Source organism: Arvicanthis niloticus, chromosome 7 (genome assembly GCF_011762505.2).
Source record: "Arvicanthis niloticus isolate mArvNil1 chromosome 7, mArvNil1.pat.X, whole genome shotgun sequence".
In the NCBI taxonomy this organism is placed as follows: domain Eukaryota; kingdom Metazoa; phylum Chordata; class Mammalia; order Rodentia; family Muridae; genus Arvicanthis; species Arvicanthis niloticus.
The window spans coordinates 72,430,152-72,453,123 of NC_047664.1; the positions used below are offsets into that span (position 1 = coordinate 72,430,152).

Genomic DNA, 22,972 nt, shown 5'->3' on the forward strand with positions numbered 1-22,972 from the left:
ATCCTAATACTTAAAAAAATGCAAACTTGTCTCAGTATCTGCAAACCAGTATTTTCTGGAAAGTTCTCTAAATATTAACATGCTTATAAATATGCATTATCTCCAACGACATACAACTCTAACACAGACTTTCTTCTGTTGTATTTGATTAATTAAATATATGTAAACATAATGCTGTTTAAATGTGTGTGTGTGTGTGTGTGTGTGTGTGTGTGTGTGTGTTGTTCTTGACATGTTTGCTGTTAACAAACAGGTCTCCTAAGTGTTCTCTAAAAATTACAAGCACATTTATGCTTTCCAGTGTTACATTCTGAAAATACCTCCTAGCACCCCCTCTGCTTCCAGATCTATGGCTGGGTACTAAGGCTGCATGATTCACTTAAAGTACATGTTACCTATATACAATTGCTATACTTCAGAACCTCCACACAAAGAATTTATCACCATTCAGTATCCATTCTTTTAATGTTACTCTGCTTTAAAAAAGAAAATCCTCTGGGGTATTGCAAACAGTTTAGATATGTCACAGAACAAAACAACTACTAAACAAGAGCATCAATTCAGTAGACTGTGAAAATACAGAAGAAGCACTGCCTGCTCATTTGGCCTAGTGGCTTCTGAGGTTCAGTTTAACCCTTCACTTCTCTCATGTCATTGTTCTGCATCTGTCCTTGGAAAAAGCTCAGACTCACTGAACAATTAGAGGCCCCAGACAATTTCAACTCATTTTTATTGGTTAGATGATAAATTTTGCCATTCCAGTCTACACAATAAACATGATATAGATTATATTTTTCTAAAACTGGCTTTTCATCATTCCCCAGTCTTCATCACGGCCCTAGTATGCTTCTGGTGATTCCGAGTAAAGGCACAGACTCTCTAAAAGAACAAGGATCCAACTTTCAGGAATAACGTGCTACTTTAGTTATCAATCTGCTATCCTAAGACTTCTCAGCTAATCTTCCTTCCATAAGAACAAATTCCTTTTCATTTCCCATTTTCCAAGCTTACTCTTTCAATCACTCCAGTGAACCGGAAATATATTTCTTTGAATTTACAATGTATTTATCATTCCACTCTGTAAATAGCATCTAACTAGATAGTAGTTCACTAAATACAAGTAGTATCTCACTAAATACAAATGGTATCACTAGATTACAAATAGTATCTCATTAAAAGAAAATCCTGAAAGCCTCATTAAAGTACCAAAAAGAAGGGACAGGCAAGATGCCTCAGCTAGTACTTGTCACCAAGCTGAACCACTTGAGTTTGACCACCAAAAAACACAAGGGCAAAGGCTCTTACCGCCACTTGAGCCATGCCTGTGTCCACAGGAATGCACAAATAAATAAATGTAATTTTAAGACATTTTAAATAGTAAAACTATCTATGCTGACATACAACTCATTATTTATACTACAGAGTTGCGAATATCAAAATCACTACTGGAAAAAAAAAAAACTGATGATCATAGTACAATGCCAGTCTGCCAACTCCATTTCTTAACAATAATTTCAAATCAGTAAGAAGTATTGTTTGGTGAAGGCTGACTAATGTTTACACATGATAGACTCATTTTGTCTTTCATCATCAGAAGACTCATACTGCAGTAATATGAAAATGCTCATTTTCTCAGATACATTTCACTACACACTCAGTTTCTCATACACAATGAATATATTTCACTTACATAACTTAGTTTGAAATTATTATTTCAAATAAAGTAATAATGAAAACTATCGCAAGAGATTTAAAATTAGGCAAATGTATAAAATACACATGTTCATCTAACAAAAAATAAAATTTAAAATACCCTACAAAATAGAAACCAGCAACTAAGCACATCCTTTAACATGGATTCTATTTCTCTTATGTGTTTCTCTCCTGTTCTTATGCTGGACAAATTACTGAACAATGTTGGAAAAAGGAGGCTGGTGCAACATATTAAATGGTAAGCAGAATTTATTTTACTTTGAAGCATGAGAACATATTAGATAAGTATTTGAGATAACAGGAATATCACTTCACAAGCTAAAATTATACTACTAAGCTCACATGGTCATTGGAATCTTAGCTCCAATTCTTTGTAAAAGGATAAAGGGAAAGAATTCTTAGCTTGCTTGGAGGTTTATTTACCATGTACTCCTGCCACATCTCAAAGGCAAAAGAGACTAAAGATGAAAAAGGTTGATTGATTTTCTCAACCCTACCTGTAACATATCTAAGTGACAGTACAAACTGTGCCAATAGATACACAGAATTGATAAATTACCCTGAAGCACAAAGTTTATGGCTTTCATTGAACCTGTACTATAACTGAATTTATGGTTTCACTAAACTTTACATTAATATATCATGAAATGTTCTGATACAAGGAGCCTACAGTCTCAACTTTCTCTCTTTTATACTAAGGCTTAAACAAGACATAGTTCTGGTATCTTTTTCCCAGTACAGCATATAGTTTTCTAGTCCAAATAATATTACATATAGCTATAAGGAATGCACTACTGTCAATACCATGTAAAATAGTCTCCTGCATAATACAGAGGAATTATGCAGCAGAGTCTTGTCATTTCCCATCATTAGCCCCTTTTCTACCTGCATCCCATCAGTATTGTGCACTATTTTCTCATTACCTGTGAAGAACAGTAGAATGGGAAAATGACTGCATTTCTTACACATTTAAAATGCATGATTCACAATGACAGTCTGATTTAAGGCAGTAGTTTTAAATAAAACAAAGTAAGTCCAATTACTTCTTAATGTTTCTAAAAAGGTAAAATATACCGCAATACAAAAAAAAATGAAGCAAAAATCCCATAAAAGTCAATTTCATATCCAAGACTGAACTCTAGGTAAGGGCAGTACTAACTAAGTAGAAATAAATTACTCTCCTCTTTTCTTTTTCTTTTTTTAATTCTAGAAAGACATGATTTTACCTCCTATTTTCCCCAAACTACATTTTAGACTTAATATTTTACTTTATATATTGATCATGTCTTAATTTACCTAAATAACATCTTCGCTAATTTACAGTCTTTAGTGTTTTCTTCTCAATAGGAAATATTTACATATAAAGTGTTACTATTACAAGAAAAGCTGACATGTTACAAATGAAATACAAATAGCTGGGTTTAATATACTACTGTTTCATAGTTATGTTGTAGATTTATATGCATGCAGTGCTTTGTGTTTAATATTTACTAAATGAATAAAATGATTAATCTATTTAAGAAATATCAGCAAACCAGTAAATATATGCACAACAGTGTGATTCCACATTATCAGATACTAGGGTGGAAAAAAATTCTTCCTTTCTACAAATTCATGCTCTACAATAAAATCGGCAAAAGTTTACTTAAGAAGGATAATTTGTCAATTGTTCTGTCATTTATTTCATTATTTAATTTTTTTTCCAACAGAAAGGAAAGTCCATAATGTAGGGAGAGATAATAAAATGGTAGAAAAGTTTGGGTTGGGATCCCATGTCATCATCACTGGCTAAGTACCAAAGGAACAGTGTGCAAAGTTTCCCTCAATGGGGCCTTTCTACAGTAGTTTTCCAGGTCCAGAGACTTCTTCATGTCATAATAAATGCACTGATTCAACTATTGAGCATTTTGCCATGCCATCTCTGAGGTCTACGAACCATACTTAAGATTCTCAAAGAAAAGGAGAGCACAGTAGGGACGCTGGAAGGAATCACTGGCAATTGTAAAGCCATCGTCACATCTCACATTGAGACACTTGTCCCCATGGACATATAAAGAGGTAAAAACTACCTAAGACACCAAACTTCATGTGAGCCTAAGGAGAGCTATAGGAACCAGCTTTAACATGACTCATATGCCAGATTCCTTGGTGAGAAGGAAGCATGAGAAAACACTTTTAAAAATATGAACAAATGCAGCTATGAACACAGTAAAAAAAAGAAACCGGACTTAAAATCTTCCTTAGATATACAATATGTACATATCTATGTTTATTTAAGTTAAAAAAAAATACAGATTGCTTTAAAAGAGTTCTATGATAATGAAAAAGAGCCATGAAAACTAACTAGTTGTTGAATAACACAACAAATAAATTAAAATGTCATAATATGAGGGCTGGAAAGATGGCTCTGAGGTCCTGAGTTCAATTCCCAGCAACAACATAGTGGCTCACATCCATCTAAATATAAATATGTAATTTTAAACATTGCAATATATGTTCAAACAAAAATTTACAGAAAGCAAAAGCAATGATATATGCAATTATTTCTTAAACAAGAGTAGACAAGAACCTAGAATCTACTTTAAGTTTTTCAAATAGTAAAATAAACCACAAATTCAGTGTGAGGAAAAGCTCCATATGGACCAACAATATTTGGTCAAAAAATCTTGTATGCAAGGAGTCTGCCTACGGGAAAGAACTGTTAATTGTGGGAAAAATTCACAGATGGGTATTTTATACTCCTGGAAGAAGTCTTCCAAGCAATAGGAAGCCCTAACATCTTCTTTTCTTCAATTAGCACCACAATTCTAATAGAAGGAAGCCCCATTATGTGTGCTTCACATTGAGAAGGGCTTAATAAAAGAAGAAAACTGGAAGAAGGAGGGGAAAGATACAGGAAAGAGAGGAACTGATCCCATTTTTCCAAATCCACCTGCTTGCTTGGCTTTCTGGGAAGGTTTTTAAGCATTTGATGCAATTTTTCTGGGCGTTCTTCATTGTGTCATCCTAGCCTAGGAGCATACACAGAAAAAAAAAAAAAAAAAAGACTGCAGACTTAAAAGGCATAATTTTCTTCTAGTCCCAATGGATGTGGAACTATAAAAAATGGGAAAAATAAGTTGCCTCATATCCTTCATATGAACCCCGCCTACCAACCACTATTTAAGTTTTGTAAGAATCTGTAAATATCATGGACAAAGAACCACACATAAAAGAAAATGTCTCATGTTGAGGTGTGACTATCAAGTCATAGTGATTTAATCCAAACACAAGAGACAAGAAGCTTATACCAGACTCTTCCCTAGTTCCCTTATGCAATTAGTTATTGCCTCTGCAGGCCTCATAAAGACAGGCAGGAGAATAAAAACAAAGGAGAAAGGTGGCCAGGTTAAAGATTCCTCTGTCATCTCCTAGAAATGCTTCATTTCTATTCGGAACCATTAATCAGGAAAAGAAAGAAAAAAAAAAAAAAAAAAAAAAAAAACAGTAGGCTGCCAGCCCCTGCTGAAAATGTAGATGGCCCAAATGGCATGCCTGCTTGCTGTGCTGACACTACTTTTAATGATTCAAACATCTGGAAAACAACATTTCACAGTGACAATCCGAACTTTACAGATAAGCAATAATTCCCATGCTGTGTACTGAGCATTAGAAGCACAATAGGAATAGCAACGTGGTGCCCCTTAGTACTTAGCATAAGAGCTCAGGGACTTCCACGGAGACACAGACATTTGTATCTTGACAGTGTGCCTACATTCTCTAAGACTTAAGTGAATTCCTAAGGAAAGTAAGTCATCTTTGAATCTTGGCCTTTTGAATTTCTATTGTTGTTCACACCAGCTTAAAATTTGGACATTCATTGCAAATATTTGTCTTCTACTCATAAAAGTATATACAATGCCTCAGATAACAGCAAAGATGGGAAGACTGATATTTTTCTTAACCATTTCATATTACTTTGATACTGCTTTTCTACTAGACTCATATTTCTATTTCATCCAATTCCAAGTGTCCCTCTTCCTCTTGCTCTATCCTCACATCCTTGAGTACCATAAAATAAGTACCAAGGACATTTCAGCAGCATCTGGACATAATGGTACACAACTTTAATCTCACCACTTGGGAAGCAGAGACTTCTGTGAGCTCAAAAGACCAGCTTGGTTTCACTGCAGGACAGCCAGAGCTACCATAGTGAGCCCTTGTCTTAAAACAACAACAACAAACAACAAAAGAAAAAAAAAAAAAAAAAAAAAAAACAAAAAAAAAAAACAAAAAACAAAGACAAACAAAACTAAATGAAAACAAAAGAAAAAAAACAAAAGGATAATCATAGCAGCTACTTTTCTGTACTTTCTATCATTCTTATAATGATCCTGTTACATTAAATAAATCAAGGAAAACCTGCTTGGTACATCTAGATAGACTATCCTTATAAACAGCCCCCTTTCCCTTTTTCACTAGTCATATGAACTCCATTCCCTCTAACTAGAAATTTTAGCCTCTCCTTTGGAGCTCCACATGTTCTACTTTGTATATGTCAGTTTCCTTAAGGCTTAGGTTTTGTCACAAGCAGTGCTAGAATGCAATTCTCCCTCTGACTATTAAATATGACAGCATAGTACTATTCATTCTACCATTTTTGAAGTCTAGGATACTCGCTTGTTCCAACTATTGACTTAATTCACTAAATTCCATTTTCCAATGCCTCACTGCTTCGTCTTATTAACATATCACGAACTGTATAACAAGGTATACAAGACTCCTGAGCCATTATTTCACAAGCATTATATGGCTGGAAAGTATGGAAAGAAGACAAGTATCATATATCAAGCACCATGTAATGGTAATGCAGATAGAATGTAGTTTGAAATTTCCCATAAAAGCAGTGCCTATGGTTCATGTGATGAGAAAGTTAAATGCCACCAGCTATTTTATTAAGCTTATTTAAACCAAAAGCAAAGACCTCTAAAACAAACAGTGTTTATAACTGTTTGTAAAGGGCATGAGGTCCTTGGGCACACAGATAAACACTAGGAAAACCAGGAATATAAACACACAGGGTTATATCTTCAATGAAAGAGATGCATACCTGTTTTTTGCCCATAAGGCTGGGAGTGGATGTAGTTAATAACCTGGTGACCCATGCTAGCTATAGGGTAGGATGCACTTGAATCTCCCAGAATATTACACATAAAGCAGACTCTCTAGACCATGATCTTGAGTGTTGCTTCACAGTCATTAGAAACTATCCTTACTGGAGATGTTACATGTACTTTATAGCTTAGTGTACTCGAAGTTATCTGTATTACACCAGATCCTCCCCAAGGCCCTTAAGCTATAGAACCCATCTTTATATGCAAGAGGTCACAGGCACTATGCCAAAGAGTTTTGATATAGTCACACATTTAAGTTCTATTGTGTTCATGGGATTGAGATAATTGTTACCAAAACCCAAAAACTTTTCCTAAAATTGTACTGTACTTAAATATGCCTAAAATAAACTGTCTAGTGTCAGATTCTAGAAGTTGAACCAACACCAGATACTGAGATGTGTTCAACCAGATTTCCTTCTTGCCTCAGGTGAATCATTACTCTGCCAGCCCTGGTGTTTGCAGTCCACAGTTTTTATATTATTTCAACTACTTTAGCTTGCATCTTACAAGTGAAATAAACAGGACATATACAAAATGTTAATAATTGTCATTTCTTTTGAATAATTCTTTTCTGTTTCTATATTACTCAGTGTTTTCTGACTAATTTAGACTCTATTATCTTTATAAAGAAATGTTTGCAAAGAATGAAGTATCAGTACCACAGACAATAGAGAGGTTCCCCAAGTATCCATACCTCTCTGCCAGTGAGCCCAGGTACAGGAGTAACAGAATTAGATATAATCCCTCAGAAAGTAGAATCTGTAATAAGTATTAAATATTTATGTCACTGTGGTACATTAGAGCATAAAACTAAGTGCAAGCCTTCCTCAGTATTTGCCATATTTTCATAATTACAAATATTTGGCTTCTGTTCAATGAGAGATTAACTGCTAAATGCAAGATCTGGCCACATGGCTGACACTAATAATAGATGACTATGATCATACTCCTAATGCCCAGTCTAACACAAAAGATGCTGCACTAAGCATGGTCCGCAATATTATAAATGATGCTTTGTTCATTTACTTCTTAACTATTGCCACATGCCTATGTGTATGGTTCCTATGCTGGGCCAGTTTAGATTTCTATTATATAAAAGAAGAAAACAAAGACAATCTGTGTCTCTTCTCAAGGATCCTAGATATTAGACACAGCTAACAGATGAAAAGAAGGATAAGATGACTGCTACTTTCACCAGGACAATCTGTGAAGCATAACAAACTGATACTTGAACAAACTAAGAGTGTTCTGTTGAAAATAGAAGAGTGGTCAGACTCCAGATAAATACATAAAGTTGCAGACAAACATTTTTCTCATGTAGGGCATGAGACCAAGAATAATACTGTGTGTCATGTCATTTCGTTTGTTGACTGATTGAATGATTTCAACTTGGGTAGTTAAATGATAGCAGTTAAAACAATAGAACACTGTAGGGAAACCTTCAGTAGTAATAACCAAAAACTTGAGAGTATATGCAGATAGATAACTGCAAATTACTCTGAAGACCAAGTTAAAGAAAGATTCAGGTCAGGTAGAGGACCTGGGAAGATGTTAACATACAGATGGTAACAAAATGACCATAAGGTGAGTTTACAGAAAAAATAGAAGCAATCAAGAAATGGTTTAAGATCTTCATTTATTTTAGTTTAGAAGATGATACAGAAGAGAGGAGTAAAAAAGGAGGAGCACAGAGACATTTGGGAACTTAGGGGAAGATACTAAGTCACCTGAGTATACTGCGCTTTTAATAATAAATAATCAGGTGAATAAAACACACTTTTATATCACAGATGATGAAAGTCTTAATGTTCTGGTGAGTCCTGGTCAAAAATATAATCATAGATTCCATTTAATATCTCTTTGAAATACAGAACTGACAAGGAATATAGTGCAATACTATATTACTGGTTAGTCTGTTCAGGTCTTGCTTCTCTACCTTTTCTTTCAGCCAGTATCACCGACAAAAGACGGTACAAGCTGAAACGACTACAGACTTTTCAAGGAAGCAGCTCCTGCAAGCTGAGCATTATTATAACCAATGTAGAACCAACTCAAATTGCAAGCATGCTATTGTGATGCAGTGAAGAAAAAATGGGTCTCTTATGTAAGAATATTTCTTTTGTTACCATTCTGTATAAAAGGACATCTAATATACGTTCATTTCCTTACTCTCTTACCCTTTTCAGTTAAATGTACTTTTAGCTATCATTAAATGTCTTTCTGGGGAAAACTGAATTGAAAGAACCAAGACTGAGTAAAACCCACAATGCTCTAATGAACAGCAACTTAACATATCAATACCAATACCAAAGGGAGAGATCATCTTTCCCCAGAGAAGTCAAGTGCAACAGTCTGCACATTTCTGATTCTTCCTATTTCTTCCTGATATTAACTGCTCAGTCTGTAACACATTTAACCAAGAGATGTTTATTGATTTGGCCGCAATACAGAAACTGAAGCCCATGCAAACATAGATTATTGCCTCCTGTGGGGAGCTGCCACCAGCTTTGGGTGTTTGGAAATGTGATCTTCTAAATATTTGACTCTCTAATTCCAAATTAGTTTTTGACCTCATATAAGCATCCAATTAAATAAAAAAAAAAAAAAGAAGAAAAAGATTCCTTATACAGAAAGAAAATTAAAGTAACCCTATATATTCGTAAACCAAGTTTGCAACGTGTCATTATGACACAACCATTACTGGACTGCGTTGCTGCTGTAAAAAACATTTTCAAGATCAAATAAAGTGAGGCGATATCTACAAATTTATACAGTTTTCTTGGGTGAAGGTGATATTAGATACTTAACTTGGTAAGAACATAATGAGGATCCCGTAAAGGGAATTTAGTCTATGATTTTTCATATTTAATGGCTATAAAATTCCATTTATAGGAAGTTTCCTAGAAAATGTTTTGAAAAAAAATAATAAGACAAGTAATCTCCACTATTCTAGTCAGCTGGATCCACTCTCCTTTTATACAATGCTTTGTTTATACTTTGTTGTAGAACTTTTCTTGTTATAAATATTTACTTGTGCTAGTCTGGGAACTAAAAACAGAACTCTCTCCTTCAAATTTCTTTATCCTTCACTTAGATTCAGGTACAAGACCAGGAAAGAAACATCAACAACAAAAACATTGGAAAAATGCACTGAAGCTTGAGTTCTGAATCAGTGATTAAATTATCAAATGTTTTGTTAATATGGTCCATCATTTCAGAATAGTATGAGTAGAGCCAAGCAAGATTGGCTCCTGTAGAAGCTTCAGCATGGATGGTGGAATAAAATGAAATCTCAGAATGCGGAAGTTTGCTAGAGCTTCCATTAGGACAAGAAGGAATCTGAGCAAGAAACTTTGAATAGAGTCAAAGATGTGGAATTTCAAAACCAGGAGTGGTAATGCAAAAGAAAGGTGTACAATTTAAGAAAAATTGCTACCTATGCTTTTTAAAGTAAAAATAAAGCCAAGCACAACATCACTTGTCTATAATCCCAGCATGTTAGAACTTGTGGCAGAGGATTATAGCTCAGAGGCACAGTTAAATTATAGAACAAAATAAAAATAAAACTTAGAGTTCACTTTTCCCTACAGATAAAACAATCAAGTAGAATTTAGCTAATAATATGGGATATGAGTAATTGGTCAAGACAGGACTGAAGCAACTACCCCCAAACTAAAGTCTATGCCAAAGCTATCAGTTACCCCAAGAACTTGACAGTAAGATCCTATTACTAAGACTCTGGATACCTATGTTAGAGAGCATGGAGAAATCTAGCTGATGCTCAACTGGAAGCTTTATCTCTACATGCTAGGATTCACAGGGCTGGGTGGGGTACTCTATATAATATCTCAGGAGAGAAATAATCCTGTGTGACCCAGCTATTAATGCTGCAATCTATAATCAACAGCCAACACAGCCAGATATGCCTATTTGTGCAATGGCACAATTGCGGTATGAAAGTTATTGAAATCACCAACTTTTTAAATATAAGGCCTGCTCCATGAGATGGAACACATGCTTATCACTGTCAATGAGGCCAAAAACTTTAGGCTAGGTCATGGGCCCTAAGGGAACACCTACTGTGATTATTCTGCTAAAAGAACATAGCAATAGAATGACACCTAATAGTTTATGCTATACCTGTACAACAGAGCACTGCTCAACTTTCATCAGAAAAGCTCCTATTAATAAACAGCAATGAATATGGAAATCCACAACCGATCAACATGCAGAGAATTAGAGACTTTCAGGTCTAAATGGGAATCTCTATAACACAACACTCCCTTCAAGGCTTAGAGATATCTGCAGAAGAGAGCATTGGGAGATTCTAAGAACAAGAGCTAGTGAATGACTTCAAGGAAACAGTATTTTTCTGACACAAAAGATGTGCACATGAATGCACACAGACTGTGATAGCGTGTACATGACCTGCAAAACTCAAGCCAGTCACAATCCTAGGATAGAGAAAAGAGGGTGGACACAAAGCCCCACCTATTAGACAAGGATCTAATGTCATTAGATTGCTGCTGTATGAGGAAGAATGACATTCTGATAGAAAGTCACTTAGCACATTGATTACACTAGAGAACAGGCCCTTCAGCCAGGAGTAGACAAACGAAAGAAACTGGACTCCTTGTTGCTGTTTGATCAGAGTGAAAACATGAAGTTAGGTGGGCAGTGAAGGGGAGGAGTTTATGGAAGGAGTTTTTTTGTAAAGAATGAATAGACTTAAAATATATTATATGAAATTTAAACAAACATACAGATAAAGGATTATAGATATTAATAATGTTGCATTTTATTTTATTTGACATTTTGATACAAATCTATGCAAATATATATTTATATTACATATTTTAAGGTTCCTCACATTATATAAACTTCAGGCTATATGAATTTTTTATCTCAATAAAGGAAACACTGTTAATTAAAATACACTTAACTAGAAAATAATTACATTTCAACTTGAAATTGAGCTGACTGTTTTCAAAGCCTTTTTTCCAAACACCATCACTACCAATTAAAACTCAGAGACAATTAATTTCATCTCCTTACAAAACTAAATTTAGAGGAAAGAGAAACTCCATAAGGCCTCTAGATAAGTATGCCAAAAAAGCAGATTTAAACTTATTTTGCCGAGACATGTGCCACTGACTTCCTGTTATAGGTCTGACTAAAAAAGACCTTTTATTAAGTACCTATGAATATAAAATTGTCCTTGGTCTTAGCCTTTCCTCTTTAAATTTTACTATAGTTTCCCAATTGGCATGGCTACGAGAGACAATCTTATGAGAAAAAGGAAAGTTTAGTATACATATTTTCGTTTATAGTATTTTATCTACAAACCACCTGCCTACTTCGTTTTTGGGATGCTTTTTATTACTGTGATGGCTGTACTATGAGTGAGTGTACACAGCAGTCATTTCATGGCTAACACAGTAGATACATGCGATCAATCATTAAAGCTAGAGTGACTCATCCTAATGAGCCTACTGGACTGTTTCCGAGACCACTCATCAGTAATGCTGACTAAATGGCTACAGTAAGCAGATAGGAAGGCCGATCATACTTGAGATCATTTTTTTTTTTTTGGAAGATTCACAGCTGCTCAGCTATAAAAGCTAGTGGTAAAATTGTCTAGAGGCTATTTCACTGGTTCGTTTCATACCATCTAGCACTCAAAACCATAAATTAATTAAAGAAAAGGGAAGCAAGAGAAAGAAACCTAAAAGCACAGGGTTCCACAAAAGGAGTAAACCTCCTGATACCTCAGATAATCTGAGGCGACCAAATGTCAGTTTTGCCATGACTAGCAACAGGCATCCTTTGCTTTTATTAATGCAGTTCAGCTGATACGAACAAACAAAATTGAAAGAGGAGGAGAATGTGCTTTATCATCTGTAGCAGAATTTCAATTTTCTCTTTCAACTACAGATGAATGCATTTTCTTTGCAAACCCAAGACAGAAAGTCTTGATTACTGTTGCAAGAATAATCTTAGTCTTTGTGTGAAAAAGATAGGAAAAATAAATAGTTTTCTGGATGATGTGTCACCTTGTGAACTTATAACACAAGATATATTCTTTGGGGATAAGGAAATTAAATTATGGTAAATGGTAGACCCATTAAAATGACAATTGAAGGCTTATTTTATAGTCCATGGCTGGCTTCCCAATTGTCCTCTATTTTTGCTTCACCTCAGGGGCATAGACAACTGAACCAAAACAAACAGGGTCAAGACAGGGGCAACTGTCTGGGAATACAGGTCACTTAGGCTGTAGGCCTTGTCATGAATTGTTAGCTGTGTTTTAAAATTAAGGTTCTGAAACTCTTTTCTCTGGAAACCACCCTTGTTTCAGACCGTTACACACACAGTCAGAAAACAGATGTGCGTATGCGTATATGTGTGCGTGCACAGACTTGCATGCACACACACACACACACACACACACACACACACACAAAGGGGTATAACGGGAAGAGGAGGAGGGGAGAGGAAAAGTGAGAAAGGGAGCAAAGGAGCAAGGAGGGGGAGGGGGAGGGAGAGAGGGAGGGAAGGAACCATCAAGTCACAAGTTCTTTTCCTCACTTTTATCAACATAAAAATCTCCAATACGATAGCACTGGGTCAGCTGTACTCTTTCTCTGTAACAGAATATTTATCATATGACCTTCTGAACATTAGTTTTATAAGTGACCTTAATTTATCCCTATTCAACAGATAACACAGACTTCTGTCAAACAGCAGCAGCTGGTGGTTCCTAGCGTAATCAGGAGACAGAAGGACACTCTTATTCCATATACTATCAGGTATCGCTCAAATAACCCCTACGGATATCAACTCAGCACAGCTCTCTCAATGTCACCTCCACTTCTCAAACTAAGAAGGCTCAGTCCCATAGTACTTGACAAAATAATGTACAAGATGTACATTATTTTGCTTCTGTCACTTGCAAATAATGTACAAGATCTTAAAAGTCTGTATTTGCACTATAGGCTCAGGTATCTACAGTACACACCCTGGGAACACTACAAACCAGTTTAATAAATTTCCTAGACTTCATTTTCTCTTAACTCACATAAAAATTAATACTGATAAGCATATTAATTTTATAACACTATTATGACAGCTTCCTTAACTGTGCCCCCATGTTCTTTGGATCTCTCATTTTCTTAACATGGTATTTTTTTTCCAAACTCTATCAGCTTTGCCCTTATAACTTAAAGTTCATCCTCACTCTCATGACTACTGAATTTGGTGAACTCTAAAACTTTACCTTGTAGTCAACAACTCAGTACCTAAACTCTGTGATCCAAATATACTAATTGGCCTGGCCTATAGACAAATCAACATTAAGATTAATTTTCCCATTTTCCTTCCAAATTCGTATTTGTTTCTCTAATCAAGAAGTTATTTCTAAATTACCTCATTCCCTCTACTCATACATTTACTCTATAAAAAAATGTATTCTTTTGAATTCTCTGCTCTAAAAACCAAAATTATATTAGATGTTCTCATCATTTCTTGTTTGTATTATTCCAGTATTCCCTAATTGGTCTTCCTGACTTCCATTTTTCCATATTCAATTTACCATGACTTATTTTCTTAAAGTATTTATTTTTTGTTCTTTTCCTTTCCTATCAAAAATGGTACTAATCTCACACTGTCCATGGCAATAAGTTTAATTTTTTGTGTGTAACCTGAATTATTCATTTTTACAGCATATATCCTCTACTCCCTGCTTACAGATTTAATCATTGAACCTGTATATGATTAGACTATTCAATCTGATGCTTTCCATCATATTACTTCATGTACATCAATAAATTATTTATCTGTACATGGTGAAGAGTTAACCAAAGCATATTCAAGAAATGGAACCATTAAGTCAGGTATTTATCAAAAGAAAACTATTCAAATGCACCAAAACATATTCACACAACAAAGTATTACTATATAACTGTAAAAAAAAGAAAAGCTTCGGGATGATTGCTACACAAAAATGAATGTATTTTCACAATATGTAGTTAACTTTCCCAAAAAGGCACACAGAAGTGTAAAAGATAAATTAGTTATGTAAAAATGAAAAAGTTATGAATATATGTTCATATTTGTGTATATTTGTATTTAAAAACATGACTCGGAAAGAACCTCCTGGGCACTTGACCTAGTTTTAACTTAGGAACTCAGACTGCTTAGGTCTGCTTCTGTCACTTGCAAATTAAATGCTAAGCCTGTATTTAAAATAACTAAAAGAAGCTATGGAGATTTGAAATGTATGGTCCAGGGAGTGGCACTATGAGGAGGTGTGGCCTTGTTGGAGTAGGAATGACCTTGTTAGAGGAAGTATATCACTGTGGGGTGGGATTTGAGACCCTCTTCCTAGCTGCCAGTGAGCCAGTCTTCTCCTGTTTGCTTTCAGAACGAGATGCAGAACTCTCAGCTCTTTCTCCTGCACCATGCCTGCATGCTGCCATGTTCCCACCTTGATGATAATGGACTGAACCTCTGAACCTGTAAGCCAGCCCCAATTAAATGTTGTCCTTTATAAGAGTTACTTTGGTGATGGTATCTTTTTACAACAATGGAAACCCTAACTAAGAAGTCTTACTGCAGAAGGCTGAAGTAATATGTTATGAGTTAATATATAGGACAGCATCAGGCATTTAATTGTTGTAAGTTTTCATTTTTTACAAAGGGGGGGCAGGGGTTACTAAATGAAGGGATGGAGATGGGTAGAGACATGAAGAGAAGATTTACAAAGGTATACATTTTTAAACCACTTTAGGGTTTGAAGATTCATGGATAAAGACCAACAAAATAATATGTAAATACAGAACTATCTCCCCACCAATGAGTTTAAATATAGACATCCCTCAATCATAAAACAGCATTCTATAAAAATTAGAAACCAAAGATAAATGGTGACTAAAGAACATAAAAGTACTTTTCTTCTGAGCCTCAACTGGATGCAGGCCAGTTTATATGTGCATCATACAATCCAGGGGACTTCTATCAGTGTGCTAATTTTTCTTTTATATGTTCATTATATCTAAGAGGAAAATGGATTCAATGTGCTGTGTCCAGTATGGATTAAAATCTCATCTATCCTGTCTTTCAAAAAAGTTTAAGAGTTTATCATCAAATCATCACATTTGGGTTAAAGTACATTTTATTCTTAATGTTCATTTTTTAAAATGTCTTCATTTCTTCCTAGTTGCTGGCATTGTTTGGGTGCTAATGGAAGTATACTTTTAAAATGAAACAGCGTCTCTCTAGCAGTCAAGCACTTTCAACTAAGTATCTTTTGAGTGACTGGAGACTCCCTGCACTGGTGAAGTGTGCATCTTAGGGAAGGCCTTAGTTTAAGCTGCAAAACTACTCTGAGTAGATTCCTAAACTGGAGCTGCAATTGATGCTTCTGAAGCATGTTCCCCTAAGTGTCCAATGACAATTAATTTCTCTTTCGTGTGTCCCTTTAGGCATTGTCAATTGCTCACTCTCAGCATCATTCTTTAATACGACATATTTTTATTTTGTACAAGCCAGGATTATGTCTCTAATTTTCACTTATTTCTAGCTTTCTTCTACACTTCTTAACTTTTTAAGCTAAGAACATTTAAAAAGCTGAGGACGACGGATGTAGCAATCACTGCAGGGCCCTTGCCTAGCATACCCTAGGTCCTGGGCTCACTCTGCATTTCTGCACATTTCAACTACTTAGTTTATTTTTCTCTTCTCTACCACACAAATCAATGCTGCTTTGTTGCAAATGAATATCTGCCTTCTTTGCTTTTTATTTTCTTAACTACATCCTTTTGGTAAGATACGTCTATCTACATTCTTAATGTTTAGTTTGCTCTACTACTAAAATAAAAATGGCTTCATTTTGAGTTCACCACAAGTAACTACTGTTCAAATACCATCCCTCCACCCTCTCATTCACATACACCTTCCTGGAATTAATAATTGCAAGGAAGAACTTTTCCTCATGCTACATGACTAGCCTATCCAACGTTTAACTTATACTACATCCTGACTTCTTTCAATACAGTTTATCACAAAACCTTTGACCTACAATCTGTCCTATCTGCAAGATGTGTTGGGGTAATTAATGATGGCTGAGAACTTGTGGAACTGGTCAACCAATTACTGGTCCAATTACAGACCCACACCATAACACAAAGCCCAGGCCTGACACTGCCTGGATAGTCAGGAACCAGAGGCTTAAGATCCAGAGACTCAGGATAGAATCAAACATTACTGGCAAAAAAAAATCAATGGAATTATTCCTAATCATATTTTGCTATACACATAGACCAGTGCTTAGCTCAACTGTCGTTAGAGGCATCATCTAACTGATGTGAGCAGATGCAGAGCTAAACACTAGGTGGAGCCAGAGGAACCCCATAGAAGAGGGGGAGGAAGGAATCTAGGAGCCAGAAGGGTTACAAACACCAGGAAAACACAGCATACAGAGCACAGGATCAACTAAGCAGGGATCATAAGGGCTCACGGAAACTGAAGTGACAACCACACAGCCTGCACTGCACAGATCTGTACCAAGTCCTCTGCATATATGTTATGCTTGTGTAGCTAAGTGTTATTCTGAGACTCTTAACACCAGGAGTGAGGGTGTCTCTGAATCTTTTGCGTGCTCTTAGGACCCTTTCCTTCTACTTGGTTGCCTTGGTATGAGGGTTTGTGCCTGGTCTTATTGTAACTCGCTATGCCATGTTGGGTTGATATCCCTCAGAGGCCTGCTCTTTTTCTTTTTCTTTTACTTTTCTCTCTTTTCTGGTGTGAATAAAGGGGTGGATCTGGGGGTGATGGGAAGTGGGGGAGGGGTGGCTGGAAAGAGTGGAGGGAGAGGAAACTGAGGTTGTGATGTAAAGTATGAGAGTAGAATTAAAAATGTTTTTAAGTAAAAAAAAAACATATATATCTTATCTAGCTAAGTCTTATGTTAACTACTATAAAAACATTTATTCAAAACACAAAATACATTTATACTCAAACTCCATAGTAGCTATATACCTTGAAAAATCATGAATAGTTCATATACTCACAGATTTGCTAAGATCTTCCTTTTGTACTTTTAGTTTTCTATTAGCTTACAAAGCATCAAAATTCCTTTTGGCATTTTAATACAAACTTAGCTTTGGTTCATGTGGTCCATTCCATCTTTCTCCTGCCTCTTCCCCACCTCTGTACCCTTTATTCACCCTCAGTATCCCAATTCTGCTTCTGCTTTCATTTCTAATGTTTTATTACTCCCCTTGTCCCCTCTCTTAAGCATTCTTTCTATTATATAAATATATAATCTCATGGGCCTCTTTCTAGTTTCCCAACCTTTACCATATTTACTTCTGTAGTAAAATGGTCATGAAATGTATGAAAGCATTTTTTTTTATCATTTCCTTAGATGAAGCTCTGAATTTTTTCTTTACATAAATACTTCCAACACATGCTTATTTGGGATTAATCTCCTGTTTCAACCAAGTATCCACTGAGCAGCACCCCTTCCTAACACTCTGCTGCATTCCTCTGGGTCCCTCTTGAAGCCGTTTCCCTCTTAAATGTATGTACATCAAATCTCATTTCCAGGTCATTGCTAGTAAAAATTTTTATTTTCTTCCTGAAGAAGTTTTCCTCTGGCTCACATTCATACTGTTTATGTTCTTCCACTGCTGTAAATTAATACTGATGCACAAAGTATAAACTATTTTAGGATACCAGCATTCTATGAAAATTTGAGTAGTAGCATGAATGGTCCTCATTCCTTATAAAACAGACGTCATAATCCCAGCTTCATAATTTGTTATCTTTATGCGGCTCCTGTAGTCAAGTAAGTTTGGATTCCAATAATCAGAATTACTGTCAAGAGTGCACAGAATTATCAAATACAAAGCCAACTGCAGATTAAAAGCTTGGAGCAAACTTAAAACCTATATACAAGTGCCATATGTCCAAGACTTATTCTTTTATAATTCTCTCTCTTGATCAAATAATAAAATGATAGAAGAGTAAAGCAGAATCTGAGTCTACTTTTTATGCCACATATTTATGCCTGACACAGTTCAGGAAGATACTTCTCCTGATGTCGGGGGGAGGGGGGGGAACACTTTGAATTCTAAACTGCTTCCATACCAAAAATAATCTATCATCACATCTTTGTCTCATACAAAGTGACTTTAAAAAAAATTAATTTCTACAGACTTCTGGGCCAGTCACAGCAATAAAAAAAAAAAAAAAAAGTTCAGGGCTCATTTAATACAGCTATCTTCCACTCTCGAGTAGAACGCACTTGCTGTACTGCTCAAAGCTCACCAGCCTTTTTTACAGACCAAGGTTCCCAAACTTGACTCTAGAAGACAGTGTAAGCTTCTATAAAAACTGTTATATTTCACTGGACAAATCACTCAGTACAGAAAACAATCCCTAGCCGTGTACCTGACTCACTGCCTCCTGCTTTTAACTGTGGCTGTGCGTGCCAGGGCCAGCCTGGATCACAGTGCTCAGAAGTTATGCTTTGAGGTCTAAGCTAACCTGGACTATCAATGAACCAAACAGGCAGGCCGTCTCCACAAACACAAATAAAATGGATATCATGTCACGATTCTTTTTCAAACAGAATTATTCTTCTACAATCACTCTACATCCTAAGATATTAGACTGTGAGGGAAATCCAACAGAAACGGTCCCTTTCCCCTGGGGGATGGGGTGGGGGTGACAAGCAGTTAACTAAGAAAGCAGTTAGAACTAGTTGTACAGCCAATTATTAACCATTAGAGATAATCTCTGCGAACTACTGATAAAAACCTAAACCTTGAAACTGCACTTACCAGCTACACCACAGGCAAAAGACAAAAGAAAATGGCGCGGAGGCTAATCCAGTACCGGTCAATATCCCCCTCAGTGAGGGAGGTACTTCCTGTGTAGCTCCCGCCCTAGCGGAAAGGAAGAGGCGTGGCACGCATGAAATTGATGCCTTTCAACCTTCCCAACTGACCAATCAAATGACCTCATTACCTCCACTGGAAGGAGACTCGCGTTGAGAGTGTTTTAATACATCAATGTCCCTGTGTAAACCAAAAGATTGAATATATGCATCCTCCTCACACTCCAATTCATTGTTTTTTTTGTTGACATTTCTCTTCGAAACCACAGTACTCTCTGTACTCTCTGACAAGGCACGGACTTTCTCTCAATTATATTTTTATTACACTTAGTTGTGAAGGAACTTTGAAATTATTTTTAAAACCACAAAGGAAGGTCAAAATTCCTTATGACTATCTGGCCTCTCCTATTTCAAGATGCTTATAATGGTGACAAAATGGTCTTATGACCAAGATGGGACCTTTGAATAAGAAAATAGAAATATAATTATTTAGAATCCAAGGAGTTTAAGATTAGACGATGTGACTTTGATGAACTAATGAAGAATATAACTAACTCAAAATTGATTTTGCAAATGAAATTGTTTCTAAATACTAAAATAATATAATGAAATATTGTTTTATTTATATTAACGGCAAAAATATCTCAACATTTCTATGTTCATAATATAAATTTAAAGCATTATTTTAAATTATTGGCATGTGTTGATGTATTTTAGCAATTATATCAGCTTTAAAGTCTTTAATACTGTCACTAATATTTTCTGGAGAACATATTTTGATATAGTATGATGCTTTTTAAATTTTTAAAACAATCTCTTATGATGGTTTAGAAGAGAATGGCCCCCGTTGGCTGATAGATCTGAATACTTGGCCCTCGGTAGGTGGAACTGTTTGTGAAGCCTAAGGAGGAGTGGCCTCATTGAAGGAGATATGGTCTTGTTGGAGGAGGTGTAGCTTTATTCGAGCATGTGTGTCTAAGGTGACCTTTGAGCTGTCAAAATCCCAAGTCATTCCCTACATTCTCCATTAGTAATCTTTGCCTCCTGCTTGTAGATCTCAGCTACTTCTCTAACACCATTCCTGCCAATTGCTATCGTCCCTGCCATGATAGTCATAAACTCTGACTCTCTGAAACTGTAAGCTACAAAGTAAAAGTTTTTTTTTTTAATAAGTTGCAGTGACCATGGTGTTTTATCACAATAATAGAAAAGTAACTGAAAAATCTTCAGTCTTCTTAAAGTGTTATGTGTTTGGTGTTACTAGAGATTTACCAATCCAACTCGAGGTTTAATTTTAGTCAGATATAGGCTTGTTACTTAAATAAATAAATAAATAAATAAATAAATAAATAAATAAATAACTTGTCCAGGACCAGAGAGTTTTCTAAGAAAGTTCTTGGCTATCGTTAGTCCAAGGATCTTAAAGGCAAAAGCAACAAGATTACATGCATTTTGCCTATTTGTAGACAGGGTGTAACTTTAATATATCTGTTTTATAGCTGTCCTAGTCAACTCTTTGAGAAGAGTAAGGTAACTTTGATTGCAAAAGCAGAAATAGCAGGTGGTCTTATGACCTATTATCTTGCTGAAACAGCACAATTTTCAAGACTAGTCAGTTTGAGAATAGTCTTTAACTTCTGGAACAGAGAAAAGTGGGCTAACAGGATACGGCCTGTACTAGGTACATGTGTACATACAATACGCTTTTATTTTCTTCTTGTTCTTGCAAGCATAGGAAGTCTAAACTTTAAATGTAATGTTAGCCATGACAAATTATGTATTTTATAGTTGATACATATAAACCTATTTATATCAATTTAATTTTCATTGTAAAGAACACTTTACACTTTAAAATATGCAATTTTCCACCCAAGTATGCTCCTAACTTTTGCCTCTGTTCAGAGTAGTTGTCTTCAGACATAAATAAACTTTTTCATTATTTACTATGTGCTTGAAGACAATCTCCACATTTGTTCCTGGATATTGAACAAAAAAATCACATGGTAAGCCATTAAAATGCATAGTCTCATAGTTTTTATGTATCAGCTAAGTAAGAAAATAAGGGGAAGAAGGGGTCTTCCAGCTGATAGCAACACAAAAAGCAAGGTTAAGGTCTTGTGAGGTCTATCCAGATGGTGAGGATTAGGGGCATGGTTGAATCGAAGAATGATGGCCTAGTGTAAGTCACTAGGTTTGATTCCTAGTACCTCAGAATGACATGTAGTTGTATAGGATGTGTTGGCTCAAAACTGTAATCTCAGCACTCAGGAGGTTACTGCAGAAGGATTAGCCCCATATTCCTCACAAGCCTGGCTTATATAGTGAGATTCAGATGATCTGGGATGCAGAGTGAGACTCTGACTCAAAGGGAGAGGAGTGTTCCTCCAGGGTCTCTGCTTCAGGTCCTGCGTCAAGATTTTTTTTTTCTTGGCTTCCTTCAGTGATGGACTATCATTTGGAGCTGTAAGATGAGAAACAAAAAAACAAACAAACAAACAAACAAACACTCCCCACCCCAAGTTGGTTTTGGTCGGTGTTTTTTATTCCAGTAACAGGGAAGCTAAGTAGAACAGGAGCTGTTGAGCCAAAAAGTGTTCGTGAACCCCACCCCTAAAATTAATTAATTAATTTATTTATTTATTAATAATTAAATTTTTTTAAAAAAGAAAATGAAAGCCTGGAAGAAAAAAATGCATTAAAAAAATCTGTAGGGTCTGCCAGGGATGGTAGCACATATCCATAATCACAGTACTCAGAAGACACAAGGAGAAGAGTGAAGTAACTTTAAATGCCCTCTGATTTTTGTAGCAACAGGTTAGACAGAGTAGCATGGTGGTATTTTCTCCGCAAAACACAGCAGAAAGCAAAGAATAAAAAAGAATATATATATAGACTCTAGTTTGAAGGGGAGGAGGGGGAAGACTAGAATTAAAACATGTCTTCCATGTTGCTAGTTTCTTATTTTCTAGTATCACTTTCCATCAGTCAGTTAATTAATCAGTCAGTCATATGAGAAACTCAGCTTTTTTGCTGACATTTTTGCACATTGTCCCAAGGTTTCAGAGTGATTTCATAATGACACCATAATAGATGCAGATGATGATATGCACTCTGTGTCCTGCACACTATCAAAATTCTTAAAACAAGCCTTAGTAGTAATATCATTAGTTGAACTTTTGAGAGCTTGTTGCTACTGGAAAGGTTT

The 22,972-nt window shown here is 35.7% G+C and overlaps 1 protein-coding gene across 1 annotated transcript in view; it reads right to left on the reverse strand.

Annotated features, from left to right (window-relative positions):
* Positions 1-19,804, reverse strand: part of Cox7b2 (cytochrome c oxidase subunit 7B2) — a 106,378-nt gene extending 86,574 nt beyond the window's left edge. The window contains exon 1 of the mRNA XM_034508289.2: positions 19,712-19,804. The gene's annotated coding sequence lies outside the window, so the exon portion shown is untranslated. The remainder of the gene's footprint in view (positions 1-19,711) is intronic.
* Between the last annotated feature and the right edge of the window lie 3,168 nt (positions 19,805-22,972).